Source organism: Euleptes europaea, chromosome 10, assembly GCF_029931775.1.
Source record: "Euleptes europaea isolate rEulEur1 chromosome 10, rEulEur1.hap1, whole genome shotgun sequence".
Classification (NCBI taxonomy): domain Eukaryota; kingdom Metazoa; phylum Chordata; class Lepidosauria; order Squamata; family Sphaerodactylidae; genus Euleptes; species Euleptes europaea.
This window is the reverse complement of record NC_079321.1, coordinates 36,474,488-36,489,397: the sequence shown is the minus strand read 5'-3', so window position 1 is coordinate 36,489,397 and position 14,910 is coordinate 36,474,488. Positions and strand designations below refer to the sequence as shown.

The following is a 14,910-nucleotide window of genomic DNA, read 5'->3' as shown; positions in this document are numbered from 1 at the left end:
AGCAGTTGCCACCACAGCACAAGGATCTTCACTGTGGGACTGAAGGTAAGTGGTGGCAGCCATTTTGTAGCTGCGGCCACCACACATGAGGTATGCATGACCTCACTCCCTGACATTTTGTGGTTGGCCCTGGCTCTTATGGCCACCATTTTGTGATTGGCTCCACCTTCTGTTACAGCCATTTTGTCATTACTGTCAAAACAATGTTTTTTAAAAAAATATCTGCAGTCAGTCATATCTCCAGTGACCAGTCAGAAGCTTTTCTGGCAAAAAGCCCCACCTGCCCCTCCACTTTCTAAAAACATTAGGCAGATGCCAGGAATGCTGTTGGTTGGTGCCAAGGTGCCCGTGGGCATCACGCTGGAGACCCCTGGTATACATTAATGAGTTATACCAGTTCCCATGGTAGTAATATCTATAAAGATTTTGGGAAACTCACTATTCTACACGATCCAGTTAAACACTGACATTTCATGAAAATATGTTATGGGAATTCAGTATGAAGGACAAGAAGAGCCACTTGGCTTGGCTTCATTTTTTCCTCCTTTCTTTTGATTGTCTTGGCAGCCATATATGTTTGCAATACTGTTGTTCCAGCTGCATTCATATGCATTTGTTCATGTCAAAAAACCATTTCACTTCCTGTTTGTTTTCTTCCATTTCTAGCCATGCTGCTCTGATCTATCTCTGATATTAATAGAAGGACTTTCCATTTACTTTTCTTCCAATTTGCCTGCATTTTGATTTTCTCTCTCCCCCAGCCCCATGTTATAAACAACAAAAAAGACCTTCTTTGGTTAAATTCTTTGGTGGATTCTGCAACCTTGTCATTTTACACAAAAGCTTTAGGCTGGACCAATTTTGTAACTGAGAAGACCATCATGCGCACTGGGTAGATGACACACAAAACCAGGATTTACCTTTTAAAATTTCTCTGAACTAATGAGCGCCATCTTGGATCATCAAAAGCTGCTGCTGGGGACATGGTGAGACTTTTGGTATTTGGTCCTCAAACCAAAACATATTTATGTTGAACTGTGTGTTTGTTCTGAGGCTTTGGCCTAGAAAGAACTCAGCCAGCCCCACTGGAGGGATAATAAATTAGCTGAATCTACCTGTGTGCCAGGAGTGTGGATTGTGCAGCTTGATTCTAGGCTTGTTCAGGCCAAAAGAATGTTTTTGACTGTGGCACTACTTCGAAACAGAATTCCTGGGAAACAGTAGATTGGCAAACACAGATGGCTAAGGGTGGTTACATTGGGAATGAAGCACAGTATGATTCGAAGGTTGGAAACTAAAGCTGAAAATAAGTACTGGCTGAGCTGGCCATACATGACATGAGAGCAGGAGTATCATCATAATAAGGAACATAGGGAAGTAAAGAGGCAAACAGTCACAGCTGAATCACGATCTAATTTTCCTGAGCACAAATATGCCACAGAACATCATAACCAGTGGTTCCCAAACTTTCCAGGCCACCACCCCCTTGGTTCCACAAACTCAACCCCAGTGTCCCCTACCCTATCCAACAACACAGTTAAAGGGGCCCACCTCTAGTGCCCCCTGCTGCCTCCTTGCCTCTTAGTGCCCCCCTAGGTAATCCCACTGCCCCTCAGGGGGTGGTACTGCCCACTTTGGTAACCACTGATCTAAACCATCTTAATGTGAACAAGAAATGGGAAAGGACTTAAATATCAGTTTGTGTATTTAACTCTGTTCTTTGATCAGCTGGACTGTTTACATCCATGACCACCGACAGTAATCAGTCATAGTAAAGCTTGTTGTGACAAATAAAAAAAATAAAATTTCTCTGAACTAATGTATATTTCAGAGTGGTATAGACCATTGGGTAGGGCTCTCTAGGTTAAGACCCAGTGGCCTCATTAGGCATCTTGGTTTGGCCCAACTGACTGAACAATCTTCAGGGCTAGGAAATGATGATCGTAGTAGGACAACAGTGGCTAACTTAGCAATGGTTGATAATGTAGCCATTCCCACTCTCAAAGCACAAAGAATCTATGCTGTGTGCAGAACCACATGCTTGGCAACTGTGACTTCACCAGTTTCAAAAGCACCCCCCCCCCAAAATGATCTACCCCCACCTGAGATTCACCTTGTGCATGAGACGTGAGATACAAGGCAACAACTTGTAATGATTAACAGCATTTCCCTTCCCTTGATATCTGGTTCACAATCTCCATCTGTCTGGGAACAGAACAGAGCAGCTTAGATGTAAGTATCATTTACAATTGCTACAACTGGCCTTTTACAGGTCAAAAATATAATAAGAAATGTTTTAGAAGTGATGAACTTCTGCTTGAGAGCAATGGAAATTATTTCAAATGTGTAAGTTCCACAAGTGCCATCATGCATCCGCAAGCAAAAAAATCATCTTGTATCATTGCCTGTCATTGCCATAATCCACACATCAAATTTTTTTCTTCAGTATGTGAAAATTCGATGAGCTGATGTTTTTTCCAGTCTCTGAAACAGTGCATGGCCTCAGGAGCAATCTTCCCATGCCTGAACAGAGTTGATAGGCAAAGCATTTCAGGTTGGCAATGGGCTTTCTTCTTTTCCATAGGCCTCAGTAGATGCTCAGCCATGCTAACCCTTGATGTTAGCCCTGGGAATAGACCAAATGAAAAGAGATAAAAGTGTTAGATTATTTTTTCCTGAGAAGTTCCACTCTTTGTTTCTGTGATGGACAGAAGAGAAAACAGAGAGCTAATATATGAACATCTTTCTAAAGCAATCTGAAAGGGGAAAAAGACATTAATGGGACTTTTCACTGTATGTTTCACTGCTGAAATGTTTAGCTCATGATTGAAAAAAATCAGTAGGTAAACTAATCATATGCAATTAGATTTTCATATTTTCTTTTACATCTAGTTAGAGTTTTGTTTTGAAACATATTCAAAAGATAGCCATTCAACTTCACTGGATATCATCGTTGAATTCAAGCAGCAAAGATGAAAGCAAAGCTCTCAAATATTTCTTACCTGAATTCTAAATTTAACTCAAATGCATATGGACTTTGGTGTCCTGTCATTTTCATTGTTAATCATGCTATATATATATAATAAATATTCTATTAAGCTAGGCTGACTGATGCTGCAGTATTCCCAGACAGCTTTTGAATCTGAGGACTGCCTCACTGATTTCTTTGGAGGGAGAGGATCTGTGTTTGCAAATGAATGCACACACAGACCTCTGTGTATGATGCAATGGAGCAGCTTTGTGATTACAAACTTTTTGCATGCATTTCAAGTCTCATATGCCTGTAAGTAAACACAGGATTGAGAAGAAAGATTCTGTTCTGTGTTGTTGTTACTAATGATGTTACTAACATTGTTACTAATGATGACATTGCTGATGGATGCACCCATCATGTGTGCAGTTATACCTGAACTAAATAGGGCTGTGCATATCAAATTTACCGAACCTCAGAAAAACCCAAAAAAACTGTTTTGGCTTGCTTCAGGTTTAATTTTGGCTGAATAGTGAAACCGGGAATCTGAGGACCGGTGTTGGGGTCACTCATGATGGCATAAGTAGCCCGGGCGCCAGCAAGGGGGGCCCAATGCTGGTGCCGCCCTTTTCTAGCCTCCTGAGGACTTTCATCCTCAGAAGTCAGGAATAGGCTGATAGATTTCAATGACAGTGGAATAATCATGTATTTCAGGCTTGCACTAAATAAAGGATCTTCAAAGTGCTCAACTTTGGCAGGATCCCCCCCACCCAGTCACGTCATGAGACAACAAGAATCACTGGAAAAGACAGTCATGCTAGGAAAAGTTGAGGGCAGCAGGAAAAGAGGAAGACCCAACAAGAGATGGATTGACTCAATAAAGGAAGCCACAGCCTTCAGTTTGCAAGATCTGAGCAAGCCTGTCAAAGATAGAACATTTCGGAGGATTTTCATTCATAGGGTTGCCATTAGGGCTGCTGAAAAAAAAATTCGGGAAAGTTCAGCTTTGGCAAAATTCAGCCCTTTTAAATTTGGGCCATGCCGAAGTCCGAACTCCCCCGCTTCGGATCCCTGAAATTCAGGCGAGATCCGGAGTTCGGGAGAAAATTCCCCCCCCCTGCGGGCCTTCACGTGGCTTCCATGAAGGCGCGCGGAGGGGGGGCAGAGGGTTTTAAAGACCCCCGCCCCTCTTCCCGGGAGTCCTGGGAAGGCGGGCGGTGGGTTGTCAAGCCCCTCTGCGCTGTCTGCGCAGGCAGCGCAGAGGGGTTTAAAGACCCCCCTCCCGGAAGCTGGGAGGCACAGATCTGTTTAAAGGCCCCCCCGCGTGCCTTCAGCGAAGCCCCGTGAAGGCGCTTGGGGGGGCTGTGGAGCCGAACCCAAATTTGCCGAATTTATTCCCTGAACACCCCAAAGTCGGGGAATTCGGCTTCCCCCGTTTCCCACCTTTTTTTGAATTCGGTTCATCCTGAACCAGAAGCTGCCGAATCGGGGGAAATTCGGCGGTTTTTCGGTTCGGGACGAACTGAATCAACATCCCTAGTTGCCATGAGTCGGAAGCGACTTGTCGGCACTTAACACCCCCCCCCCAGTGCATTTAAAATGTTATGGAAGAAGTCAAGAAAGAAGTATTATAATCTTCCTGTAATTATGCTACATGTGAGAAATAAAATGTACCTTCCTCCTGCTCATATGTTCCAACTCATTATACTAGTCTGATACTTATTATTCTCCTCTAGGAAGCTTGATGAAGTTTTCTTATGGAAAATTAAATATATTGCAGAGTATGAATCATTTCTTTTGCTAATGATTGCAATTGTATATGATGCCTTTTAGTCACAGAAAAGGCGTAATGAAAATGTATAGTTAATACCAAGAAATCAGTGGGATTTCATCTACAAATTTCTAACTGCTGCATCTTGTTTAAGGGGAGGACAATTTTTTTTTTTATTTGTGATATAATATGGCTAAGATTGGGCTAAAATTAGAAGCATTATATTGAGTCCATTAGTACAAAGTTTCATCTTTCAAGGTCTCTTGGGGCAACTAAAATAATGGCAAAATTTGAAGACATACAGCACTAATGAAGTCTGTTTTATAACCCCAGAGCTATGGTCTTGCCCCATTTTGACAAAAAAGTAATTACTTTCTTTATTTTACCCAAGGGCTTGTATTCTAGCTGAACAAAATATGACAGAATACGTGTTGAGTTTAAATGTGCAGAATAGGCCAAAAAAAAAAAAAAACTATTACTACCAAACATCCACATAAACTCAAACTGAGATTAATTACTTCATTATATTCTGTCACAAAGAATTAAAAGACATAGCCCCTTTTGATTTTTGCCTTGGAAATGTTTCTTTTAATAAGAAAGGTCAACAAATGTTTATTTCTTTCATCACACACACAGAGAATTACTTCGTCAAGCTGCTCAATATAAAAATGGAGGTGTGTATAAAATGGACTACATTTTGGACTACATTAGAATCATGTACGTAATCACTAGAATTCACTGAGCTGTACATTGAGTATCAAATAAATCTAAATGATGATTTCTTCTTCACAGAATAGCATAGTACAATGTGTAAAAGACCATTTTTTAAACCCAAGACAGTTTGATATATTAAAACTGCTGCAAGAGAAAATAGGTGAGAAAACATAGTATGCATGTACATTGTAGGGTTTTGCATGTTGCTAGATCCTAGCCATTCAACTGCATCCTTTTGCTAATTTGTCCAATTGCTTTTAGTCAATGGTAATAAAAATTCTTTCTTGTTCCACAAGACCCAAGAAATTTAAAGCAAGTTTAGGCATGCTGAAAGATCAACATGGAAATACATTAACTGAACAGGGCAAAATAAAGATGGGAACAATACACTGAAGAACTATACAGAAGAAATGAAAAGATGGCAGATTCCTTCCAAAAAGAACCTTTTGAAGAAAGTAGATGGGATATCAAAGCTATTTCAAGCCACAGAAACAGAGTCCATTAAAATCATAACAAAAAGATGCCAACAAATATGGAAAACAAAACAGTGGCCCACAGACAGGAAACAATTTATATCCCAGTTCTGAAAAAAGGATACATCACAGACTGCAGCAACTATTTGACCCTGAGAGTGATGCTCAAAAATCTTACAATAAAGACTGTTACTATTTGGAATAAGAAATTCCAGATGTTCAAGCTGGATTCAGAAGAGGAAGAGGCACTAGAGATCGTGTTGAAAAATTATGTTGGTTACTGGAGCATACATGAGAATTTCAGAAGAAAATCAGCTCATCATAAATTACAGCAAAACTTTTAATTGTGTGGATCATGAAAAGCTGTGACTGGCTTTAAAAAAATGGTTGTGCCACAACAGCTGATTGCTTTGATGCAAATTCGGTACTCTGGACAAGAGGCTACTGTTAAGACAATAAGGAGAGACAGAATGGTTTCCAGTTGGCAGTGTCAGACAAGGATGTATTTTATCTCCCTCTCTCTTAACTCTGTTTGTAGAACCTATCATAAGGAAAGCTGGATTAGGTATAGATGAAGGCAAAGTGCAAATTGGTGGAAGGAACATATGCAGATGACACCGCATTACTGACAGAAAACAGTGAAACCTTGAAATGACTATTGCTGAAGGTCAAAGCAGAAAGTGCTAAAGCAGGATTATAGCTGAATATCAAGAAGGCAGAAGAAAAGACTACTGGGGAATTACGCAATTTGACGGTGGCTCCTTGAATAATGCCCACTGCTTTTAGCCACTGCTTAAACTGTTAGTGAGAGAGGAAGGCTGCATGGTATAACCCGATCAAGGTGGGTAATCAAGGTGGGTATTTGGATGGGGGAATGACAAGGAACACTCCTGCAGAAGGATATAGGAAACCACCTCTGTTTCTCACTTGCCTTGAAATCCCTTTGCTGGGGTCACCATCAGTCAGCTGCAACTTGACTGCACTTATGTATAAACTGGTAGTAAATGGGAAGTTTGGATATCAGGAGCCAGCGAATTAAGGAGGTACGGAACAATTGGTGAAAACAAGGGAAAACTAGAGATAGAGGAAGAAAATTTAAGCTTGGAAAGTAACTACAGATCTCTCTCTTTAGTGGTTAGACTTTGGTTCAAATAGAACTTAAGGTAAGGTAAGTTCTGACCCCTGGGGTGACGTTTTCTAGGCAGACTTTGTTTACGGGGTGGTTTGCCAGTGCCTTCCCCAGTCATCTTCCCTTTACCCCCAGCAAGCTGGGCACTCATTTGACTGACCTTGGAAGGATGGAAGGCTGAGTCAACCTTGAGCTGGCTACCTGAAACCAACTTCCGTTGGGATCGAACTGAGCAGAGTTTGGACTGCAGTACTGCAGCTTACCACTCTGCGCCACGGGCTCCTATCGTTAAGTGGTTTACAGCCTGTTTTCTGATGGCTTCTAGAAGCATATACGAAAATATTTATGAAATCTTTTCAGAATTTTGATTATCATCTGTAAAGAATAGTTTACCTAACAAAGAAATAATGGAGACACATTGAAGGGACAGAACATTTCCTGATGCTGTAATAGCACTGGCAGAGCAAAGTGAAAAAAATTAGGAGGTAGTTAAAATGAAAGCCTCCAAGGTGCTTCCTTATTCACTTAAACTGATTTTAACACAAAAATTTAGATACTGAACAACCGCAGAAAATTAGGCAAAGCAATTTCACTCTTAAATTTTCCCATATCTACAAATTTATCTCCAGAGATGTAACTAGTATACAGAACACATCAAACTCTATCTACTGTATGGAAAATTTATACCAACAGTGCTGTACTTTTTTATTACTGAAGCAATAAAAGGCTACATCATTGCTTTGGCCATTCTAATTACCTGGAGTCCTTACCCAGATTATTTCTTTAGCCGCAGGGAAGAAGCTATATGATGTGATATAAAAGTAATATTGATTAGCCTGAGCATAAAAGTAGAATTAGACTCTCAGTGAAGGTTCTTCTATTTAAAAAATGCTGCTGGAGGGGGGTGGCATTTGGACTGTGGTGCAGTAATATCTCTACAGTGAACAGTTAAACTCCTTTAATTACATTGGGTTAAAAATTACAATATGCTTTGGATCATCCCCTGCACAACTAGGCTCTATTGCTATTTTTCAGCATGTTCTGTATTACAATTCAGTCTACGGATAGTAATTTTTGTTCTCCTTACCTGTTCAATATGCAGCTTTCTTGAGCTTGTTCTGCTTTTGTAACCCTCTTGGGGGGTTTGTTTGTTGGATCAATAAGCTGTATTGTGTATCAAATAGGGAACAGAGCACCTGACTTGGGACGGAGGGATCTAGGTTCAAATTCCCACTTTACCCTAATACCAATCCTGTTAGGCTGGCTAAACTGAGAGGTAATGACTGGGTCAAGATCATACAGAAAACTTTGGGGGGGAATGTGTGGGATGTGGGGTATGTGGGGGTGGAAAGGTGAAGGGACCAAATGTCTGTATTTATTTGTATCCCTCTTTATTGTATTTATTTGTATCCCCAATGGGAACCTAAAACAGCTTACAATATAAAAAGGAACTACAATAGAAATAAACAAAACAATGTGGGCGGGGGGGGGGGAGGGAGGCTTCTGAGTACAGAGCAAGTCTTCCTCTCTCTGCTGACTGATCTTCCTACCAGCTCAAGGCTGTAGCCCTCAGGCTAAGAGCCAAAGGACAAGAGCTCTTTAAACACCTGTGGTCTTAAATACCTGTGGAGCAGGACAATGTTAGCTAGACGTTATTCAGCTGCTGACAACCAATTAGCAAGCTCTTCCCCATGTCCTCCCCTGCCAGCTATCCTGAACTCCTTGGAAGAAGAAAAGGGTAAAAATAAATAAAATTTGTGAGCAAGAACAGGCTAGAGTGCTGGGTGCACTAGGCTGTTTTTAGTTTTCTCATCAGCTACAGAACAAGAAGTGTTCATTTATTGTACAATACTCCACTTCTTCATCAGAGCTTAATTATACCCAGGAGTCGGCCAATTCCAGTGTTAACACTGGCACATTCATAGAGATGGATTACTGTAAATACTGATGCTAGAGGCAAGGGTGGACTGGCCATTATAACCACCAGGGAATTTCCAAGTGGGCTGTTGGCCTGCCCCTACCTCTTGGACTGGTACAACCCAGGGTAGAAGGGCCTCTCATGGCAACTCCTGTCCCAGGAGAGTTGGGAATGGTGTGCACATGGCTGTGTCTGGGCCCAGCAGAGCTGTGGGAGGCACCCAGCCAAGCTATGTGAGGTGTGGGGCTGGCTGGCTGGTCTCCCTTGTGGGGGTGGGGCAAGGAGCAGGCCCTCGTGCAGGGCCATTTCCCCTCACAATCCACTCCTGTTAGAAATAGACCTTGAGAAGATGAGACCTGTTAACATGGGAAATGGTGAAGGAGCTAGCATGACAATGTATCACCCTTAGGGATGCCTACCTCCAGGTGGGACCTGGGGATCCCTGGAATTACATCTGATCTCCAGATTACAGAGATTAGTTCCCCTGGAGAAAATGGATGTTTTGGAGGGTGGACTCTTTCCCTGGCTTCAATTTCTTGATTAAGGTTGCTTTCTCATTTGGAGAGGATTTAGGCCAAGCTTGAAGCATCCCTTGCTCCCACAGAGGATCTTCATTCATATGCGGTACATCAAAAAGACTAGTGTAGTATTCTTCCCATACAGCTGGAGAAATACAAAAATCCATCCACTTCCTTCCTCCCATAGCATCAGAGACCAAGGATCAGAAAAATTTTGAATTGTTATTTTGAGAGGCCAGGATTAAAGAATTCCACCCCCTTCTCATTTCTTCATGCTTTTTTACTCTGACTACTTGTTTGAATTTTCTTTTTAGCTGTATCAACTCAATGTATGTTTGGGAGCTATAGGTTCTCCTCAGCTTACGATGAATTTGGGATATTCTACATTTGAGAGATCGGCATTCATTATCAAACCAGTTATTACTACCAGACAAAAATTGTTTCTTAATCACATTTGAGTCTAGGGTTGCCAGGTCCCTCTTCACCACTGGCAGGAGATTTTTGGGGCAAAGCCTGAGGAGGGCGGGGTTTAGGGAGGGGAGGGACTTCAATGCCATAGAGTCCAATGGCCAAAGCAGCCATTTTCTCCAGGTGATCTGATCTCTATCAGCTGGAGATCAGTTGGACTAATAGATCTCCAGCTAGTACCTGGAGGTTGGTGTAAACTGATTAAATAACACGTATGCTGATAAAACGTAGTTAAGAGAACCCACAGCACCAGCTCAATATTTATCCAAAAATTAATAAGAATCAGTTCAATTTCAATTCTCGTATAATTACATATAAATCAAAATAGATCATTAAATACATGTAGATAATAACACCACAATATGAAAGGTAAGCAAACAAAGGTAGGTTGTTTCACCACAATATAATCAATCAAGGGTCATGAAATGCACTGGGTGGTAGGAAGTTCACCAGGTTCAAAAAATAAATGAAAGTCCAAACGACTGTTGAAAATCACAGTTTTCTATACAAGGTATAAAGTTCATTCTTGTATTCCAAGGAAACTCATATTCAAAGGAAAAAATCCAAAGGCAAGTACAACAACAAAACGTTACTTCCGGATCAGTAAGCGTTTCGCAATAGTGATTGCTTCATCAGTTGTAAATGTCGTTTCTTTTCCCAAATGTGGGCTGAGACGCGTTGTCCGGGTACAAAGACCTCTACGTGGGTACAACGACCTCTGTAACAATATGAACCAAAATAATGCGCTAAAAACTGTGCCATTGTCATACTTGAAATAACATATCAAAGTACATTCAATTTAACAATTTTCAAAGTTCAACATGCCCAAGTATCTTACCTAGACGGACCAGTAGACCCTCACGGTTCCTCAAGCCTTTGCTCTTACTGGTACCGGATGCTAACCCTAACCGTCCTATATCCCTATAAGTGATATCAGCTGTGTTCACAAGTTGATTAAATCAAGGATGGAAAAGCTATTATAGAAAACAACTTAGGTCGAATTCATTGTTCAGTCCCAATGGGGTCATAGTTTTAAAGAGATGGATGAACTTCATTTCGTTTCTATGAAGAATTTTTGAAACGTCCTCAGAGCAGTAAGGGCGTGGTTTATATTGCCACAGAGCAAAAAATAATAAATCTTTGTCAGAATGCCCCTTCTCCAGATAGTGCCCAGTGAGCGGAGCCTCCATAGTCCTCATCCGGATCCTCGTTCTGTGTTCCCCGATGCGAATTTTTAGGGGTCTCACTGTTGAACCGATGTACATCTGGAAACATGGACGTAAAATTGCGTAGACCACGTGGGATGAGGCACAGTTAGTAAATTGATTAAGCTTGAATTTGAAATTTGATCCAGAGGAACCTACTTCCTTAATCGGAAGGCTAAATGCGCACATAGCGCATGTGCCGCATTTAAAGTGGCCGTGTGGTTTTACCCCAGGTCTCCCCTGTAGGAGATCCGTTTTCACTAAGAAATTGCGCAAAGACTTGGTTTTTCGCAAACCAAAAAGAGGAGGTTCTATACAGCCTGGAACATTATAGAGCACGTGCCAGTGTCTTCGGACAATTTTTTGAATCTCATGCGTCAGATGATTGTATTCAAGAGATGCGAATACTCTAGATTTACCAGGCTTGCTCCTGTTGGAAGGTTCCAACAGGGTCATCCTGTCCCGGCCTCTGACCTTGTGTTCCTGAAAAAAAGAATTATTACAAAAAGTTTCCATTTCAAATGTGATCATGTACATGAACATTTTGTTCTCACAGGGGGTTTGATTCAGAGGTTATGAAAACGGCCTTTGACAAGGTCAGAGGCCGGGACAGGATGACCCTGTTGGAACAGTCGTTTGGACTTTCATTTATTTTTTGAACCTGGTGAACTTCCTACCACCCAGTGCATTTCATGACCCTTGATTGATTATATTGTGGTGAAACAACCTACCTTTGTTTGCTTACCTTTCATATTGTGGTGTTATTATCTACATGTATTTAGTGATCTATTTTGATTTATATGTAATTATACAAGAATTGAAATTGAACTGATTCTTATTAATTTTTGGATAAATATTGAGCTGGTGCTGTGGGTTCTCTTAACTTACTTAAGTACCTGGAGGTTGGCAACCCTACTTGAGTCCCTAGAAAGGGCTATTTTCAATAGTCCCACAAGTTTGTCCAACATTCCCAGAAGGAAATCCGAGGAAGCATCCTAATGTGCAATGGGTTCCAAGATAGACTAAAAGAGCAACCACTTTTCCTTCCACATCTACATTCCATCAGACTGGTCTAAGTGTGTCCTGGGCCCCCAAAAGTGGAACCTGATGTTCTAGAAATAATTCCCCAGTCAGACCCACCAAAGAGAGCATAACCAGCAAGTGGTCACCGCCGAGAAAGGGCCCCTGCAAATTATCAGCAAAAGTGAGTAGTGTGGGGAAAATAAGAAAATAGTCAATCAGGCTACATTTCTGATTACTTAGTTTCCATTCTGAGTTGTATTTTTTACTGTTTTTTTAATCCATAGATATTTATGTAAGCCTTCTTCCAAATCTACCATTTCTAATTTTATTACTCTTTGTTCTGGATTGTTTATCCAGTCCATAATCCAGACCAAGCCTGCTGTTTGGTAGTATAATTTAATATTTGGTACCATTAATCCTCCTCTTTTTTATCATTGCAAGACTTTGAATCTGATTATTGGTTTCTTGCCATTCCATATGAACTTATCTGTTTCTGCCATTCTTTCAGTGTTTTTTTTTTCTGTATATGAATTGGTAACATCTGAAATAGAAAGTTTAGTTTTGGCAATACATTCATTTTTATAGTAAAAATTCTTCCTAATCATGAAATGTTTAATTTAGTCCAGCTCTGAAAATCCTTCCAAATCTTGTCTCATATTGCTTTCTAATTGTCTCTAAATAGTCTCTAAATGTGTTATTTTGTCCAGTCAGGATTATTCCCAAGTATTTAATTAAATCTTGCATAACTGTGCATCCTGTGATCCTTTTCCTTTTAATTTTATATCCCAAAAAAGCTCCATACTCTTCAGTTTGCTCAATTAATAGCCCATTCCTGAGCTTTCGGTGGTTGGGGATAGCGTGGCTACGGCACCACCGTGGCACCTCCTAAGCCATTCCCCAGCCGCCAAAAATCTTTAAAAAGACTTTAAAAGGCTTTTTATTTTTTAAATGAGGCTTTTTGCCCCATTGAGAACAGCAATGCTGCACCTGCAAAAAAAGCAGCCGCAGCAACGCTGTTCTTGCCGCAGGTGTGCCGGGCCGAAAGGGGACAGGAAGCTGCCTATTAGCAGCTCTACCCTCCAGCATGCCCCAGGAACGCCCCCTGGGACACTGGCATGGGGCTTTGTGCTAGTGGGATGCCTGTGGAGGGCCCAGCTGGCATCCTGCTGGTGTTGGGGCCACTCACCGTGGCGTAAGTAGCCCAGGCATCAGCGCGGGGGGGGCAATGCGGGCGCAGCCCCCTTTTAGTCTCCTAAGGGCTTTCATTCTCGGAGGTCAGGAATGGGCTGTTAATGCTGCATCAACAGTTGGTGGTTTGAAACACCAAATCAGCAACATAACTTTTCATTTTAAACTCTTCCCCTTCTACTTTCAGTCCTTTAATTCTGAGATCTTGTCTAATTTTAGTAGCTAAAACTTCTAACACAAGAATAAATAAAAGTGGCGATAATGAACGTCCTTGGTGCGTTCCATTTTCAATTTTAAATCCATTGGTTAAAGCTCCATTTATTAAAATGTTTGTGTGTTGTTTTGTATAAATATCCTGTATCCAATTCATAAATCTTGAGGTACATGTTAAACATGGCACCTATGCCAGCGTGGGTTCATGCTGGCTCCTAAGGAGCTTCGCCCCCCCTTCAAGAATAGGCTCTTAGTCATGGATTATTTACATAAATTGCCACTCCTTTTTTAATCTGCTGATGCCACATACATTTTATCCAATTTTTAAAAATTAATATATGTTCATTTTTAATGAGTTTCTTGAGTACATAATGAGTCTGCATTTTGTTTTTTTTAATGAGTTAAATGTTTTCGTTCATTTGGAAGGAGAATTTAGATGGTTGATATTTATCAAAGCAACCTTCATTTTATTTGAATGCTGCTGCTTGGTCGAGTTTGTCTTGTTCTTTATCTGGTACTCTTAAACACTGTTGCATCCTTCTGCATCCATTGAAGTGGGGGAAGCCATGGCTGTGCCTAAGAATTCCCCAAAGGTTGGAAAAACAGCTATAGAGCTTCTCTTCCACCACTGCATGCCTTGCTAATCTGCCAGTTTCTAAACTGGAGGAATTTTGTAAAAGCAAAAGAATCAGAACACTACAATTCCCTGAATTTCTGTTGGCAATGGATATTCTGAGCACACTCAGAAGACTTCACTGCAGCATCAGCAACCATGGGAGCAATTTAAGCAGAATTTTCAGCTTTTGCCAGCCCTCTTGGTTATGGTTCCCTCTCATTACTGCAATTTCCTAAGTGTAGAAAGGAGAAAAGAGGGGAAATTGGAAACACAAGGGCTGGTGATGGTGAATGGCTGGTATCAAGGCCCTACAATCCCAGCAGAAATGTGGATAAGTCTTGAGTTTACCTCTTAATGCATTGGTGATTTCTGAACTGAAACCATTTGCTTCATTCTTCCTCTTAAATTTTCAATTCTCCACCAACATCATTTCAGTTTCCACTGTATAAATTCATATATGTCTCCCTGTATGTGAAACATGCTACCTCAACAGTCTTATAAAAAGAACCCAATAAGGTTGCAAATTAGCATCTATTGAAGCCAATGTCAAAACTGCCATAATCTTTAATAGCGCTGGGATTGGATCCATAGGCTTCGATTAAAGGATATGACCTTAATCTACAACTGTGCTGTTCAGCTATATGTTCAATTAAGAAGAGGACTAGATTACTCTTATGCTCTACATCCATAAGAAAAGGGGCAT

General features: G+C 41.0%; 1 pseudogene; it reads left to right on the top strand.

Annotated features, from left to right (window-relative positions):
- Nucleotides 1-1,120: 1,120 nt before the first annotated feature.
- On the top strand, nt 1,121-1,691 carry LOC130483988 (ribosomal protein 63, mitochondrial-like; annotated as a pseudogene).
- The last annotated feature ends 13,219 nt before the right edge of the window (nt 1,692-14,910 follow it).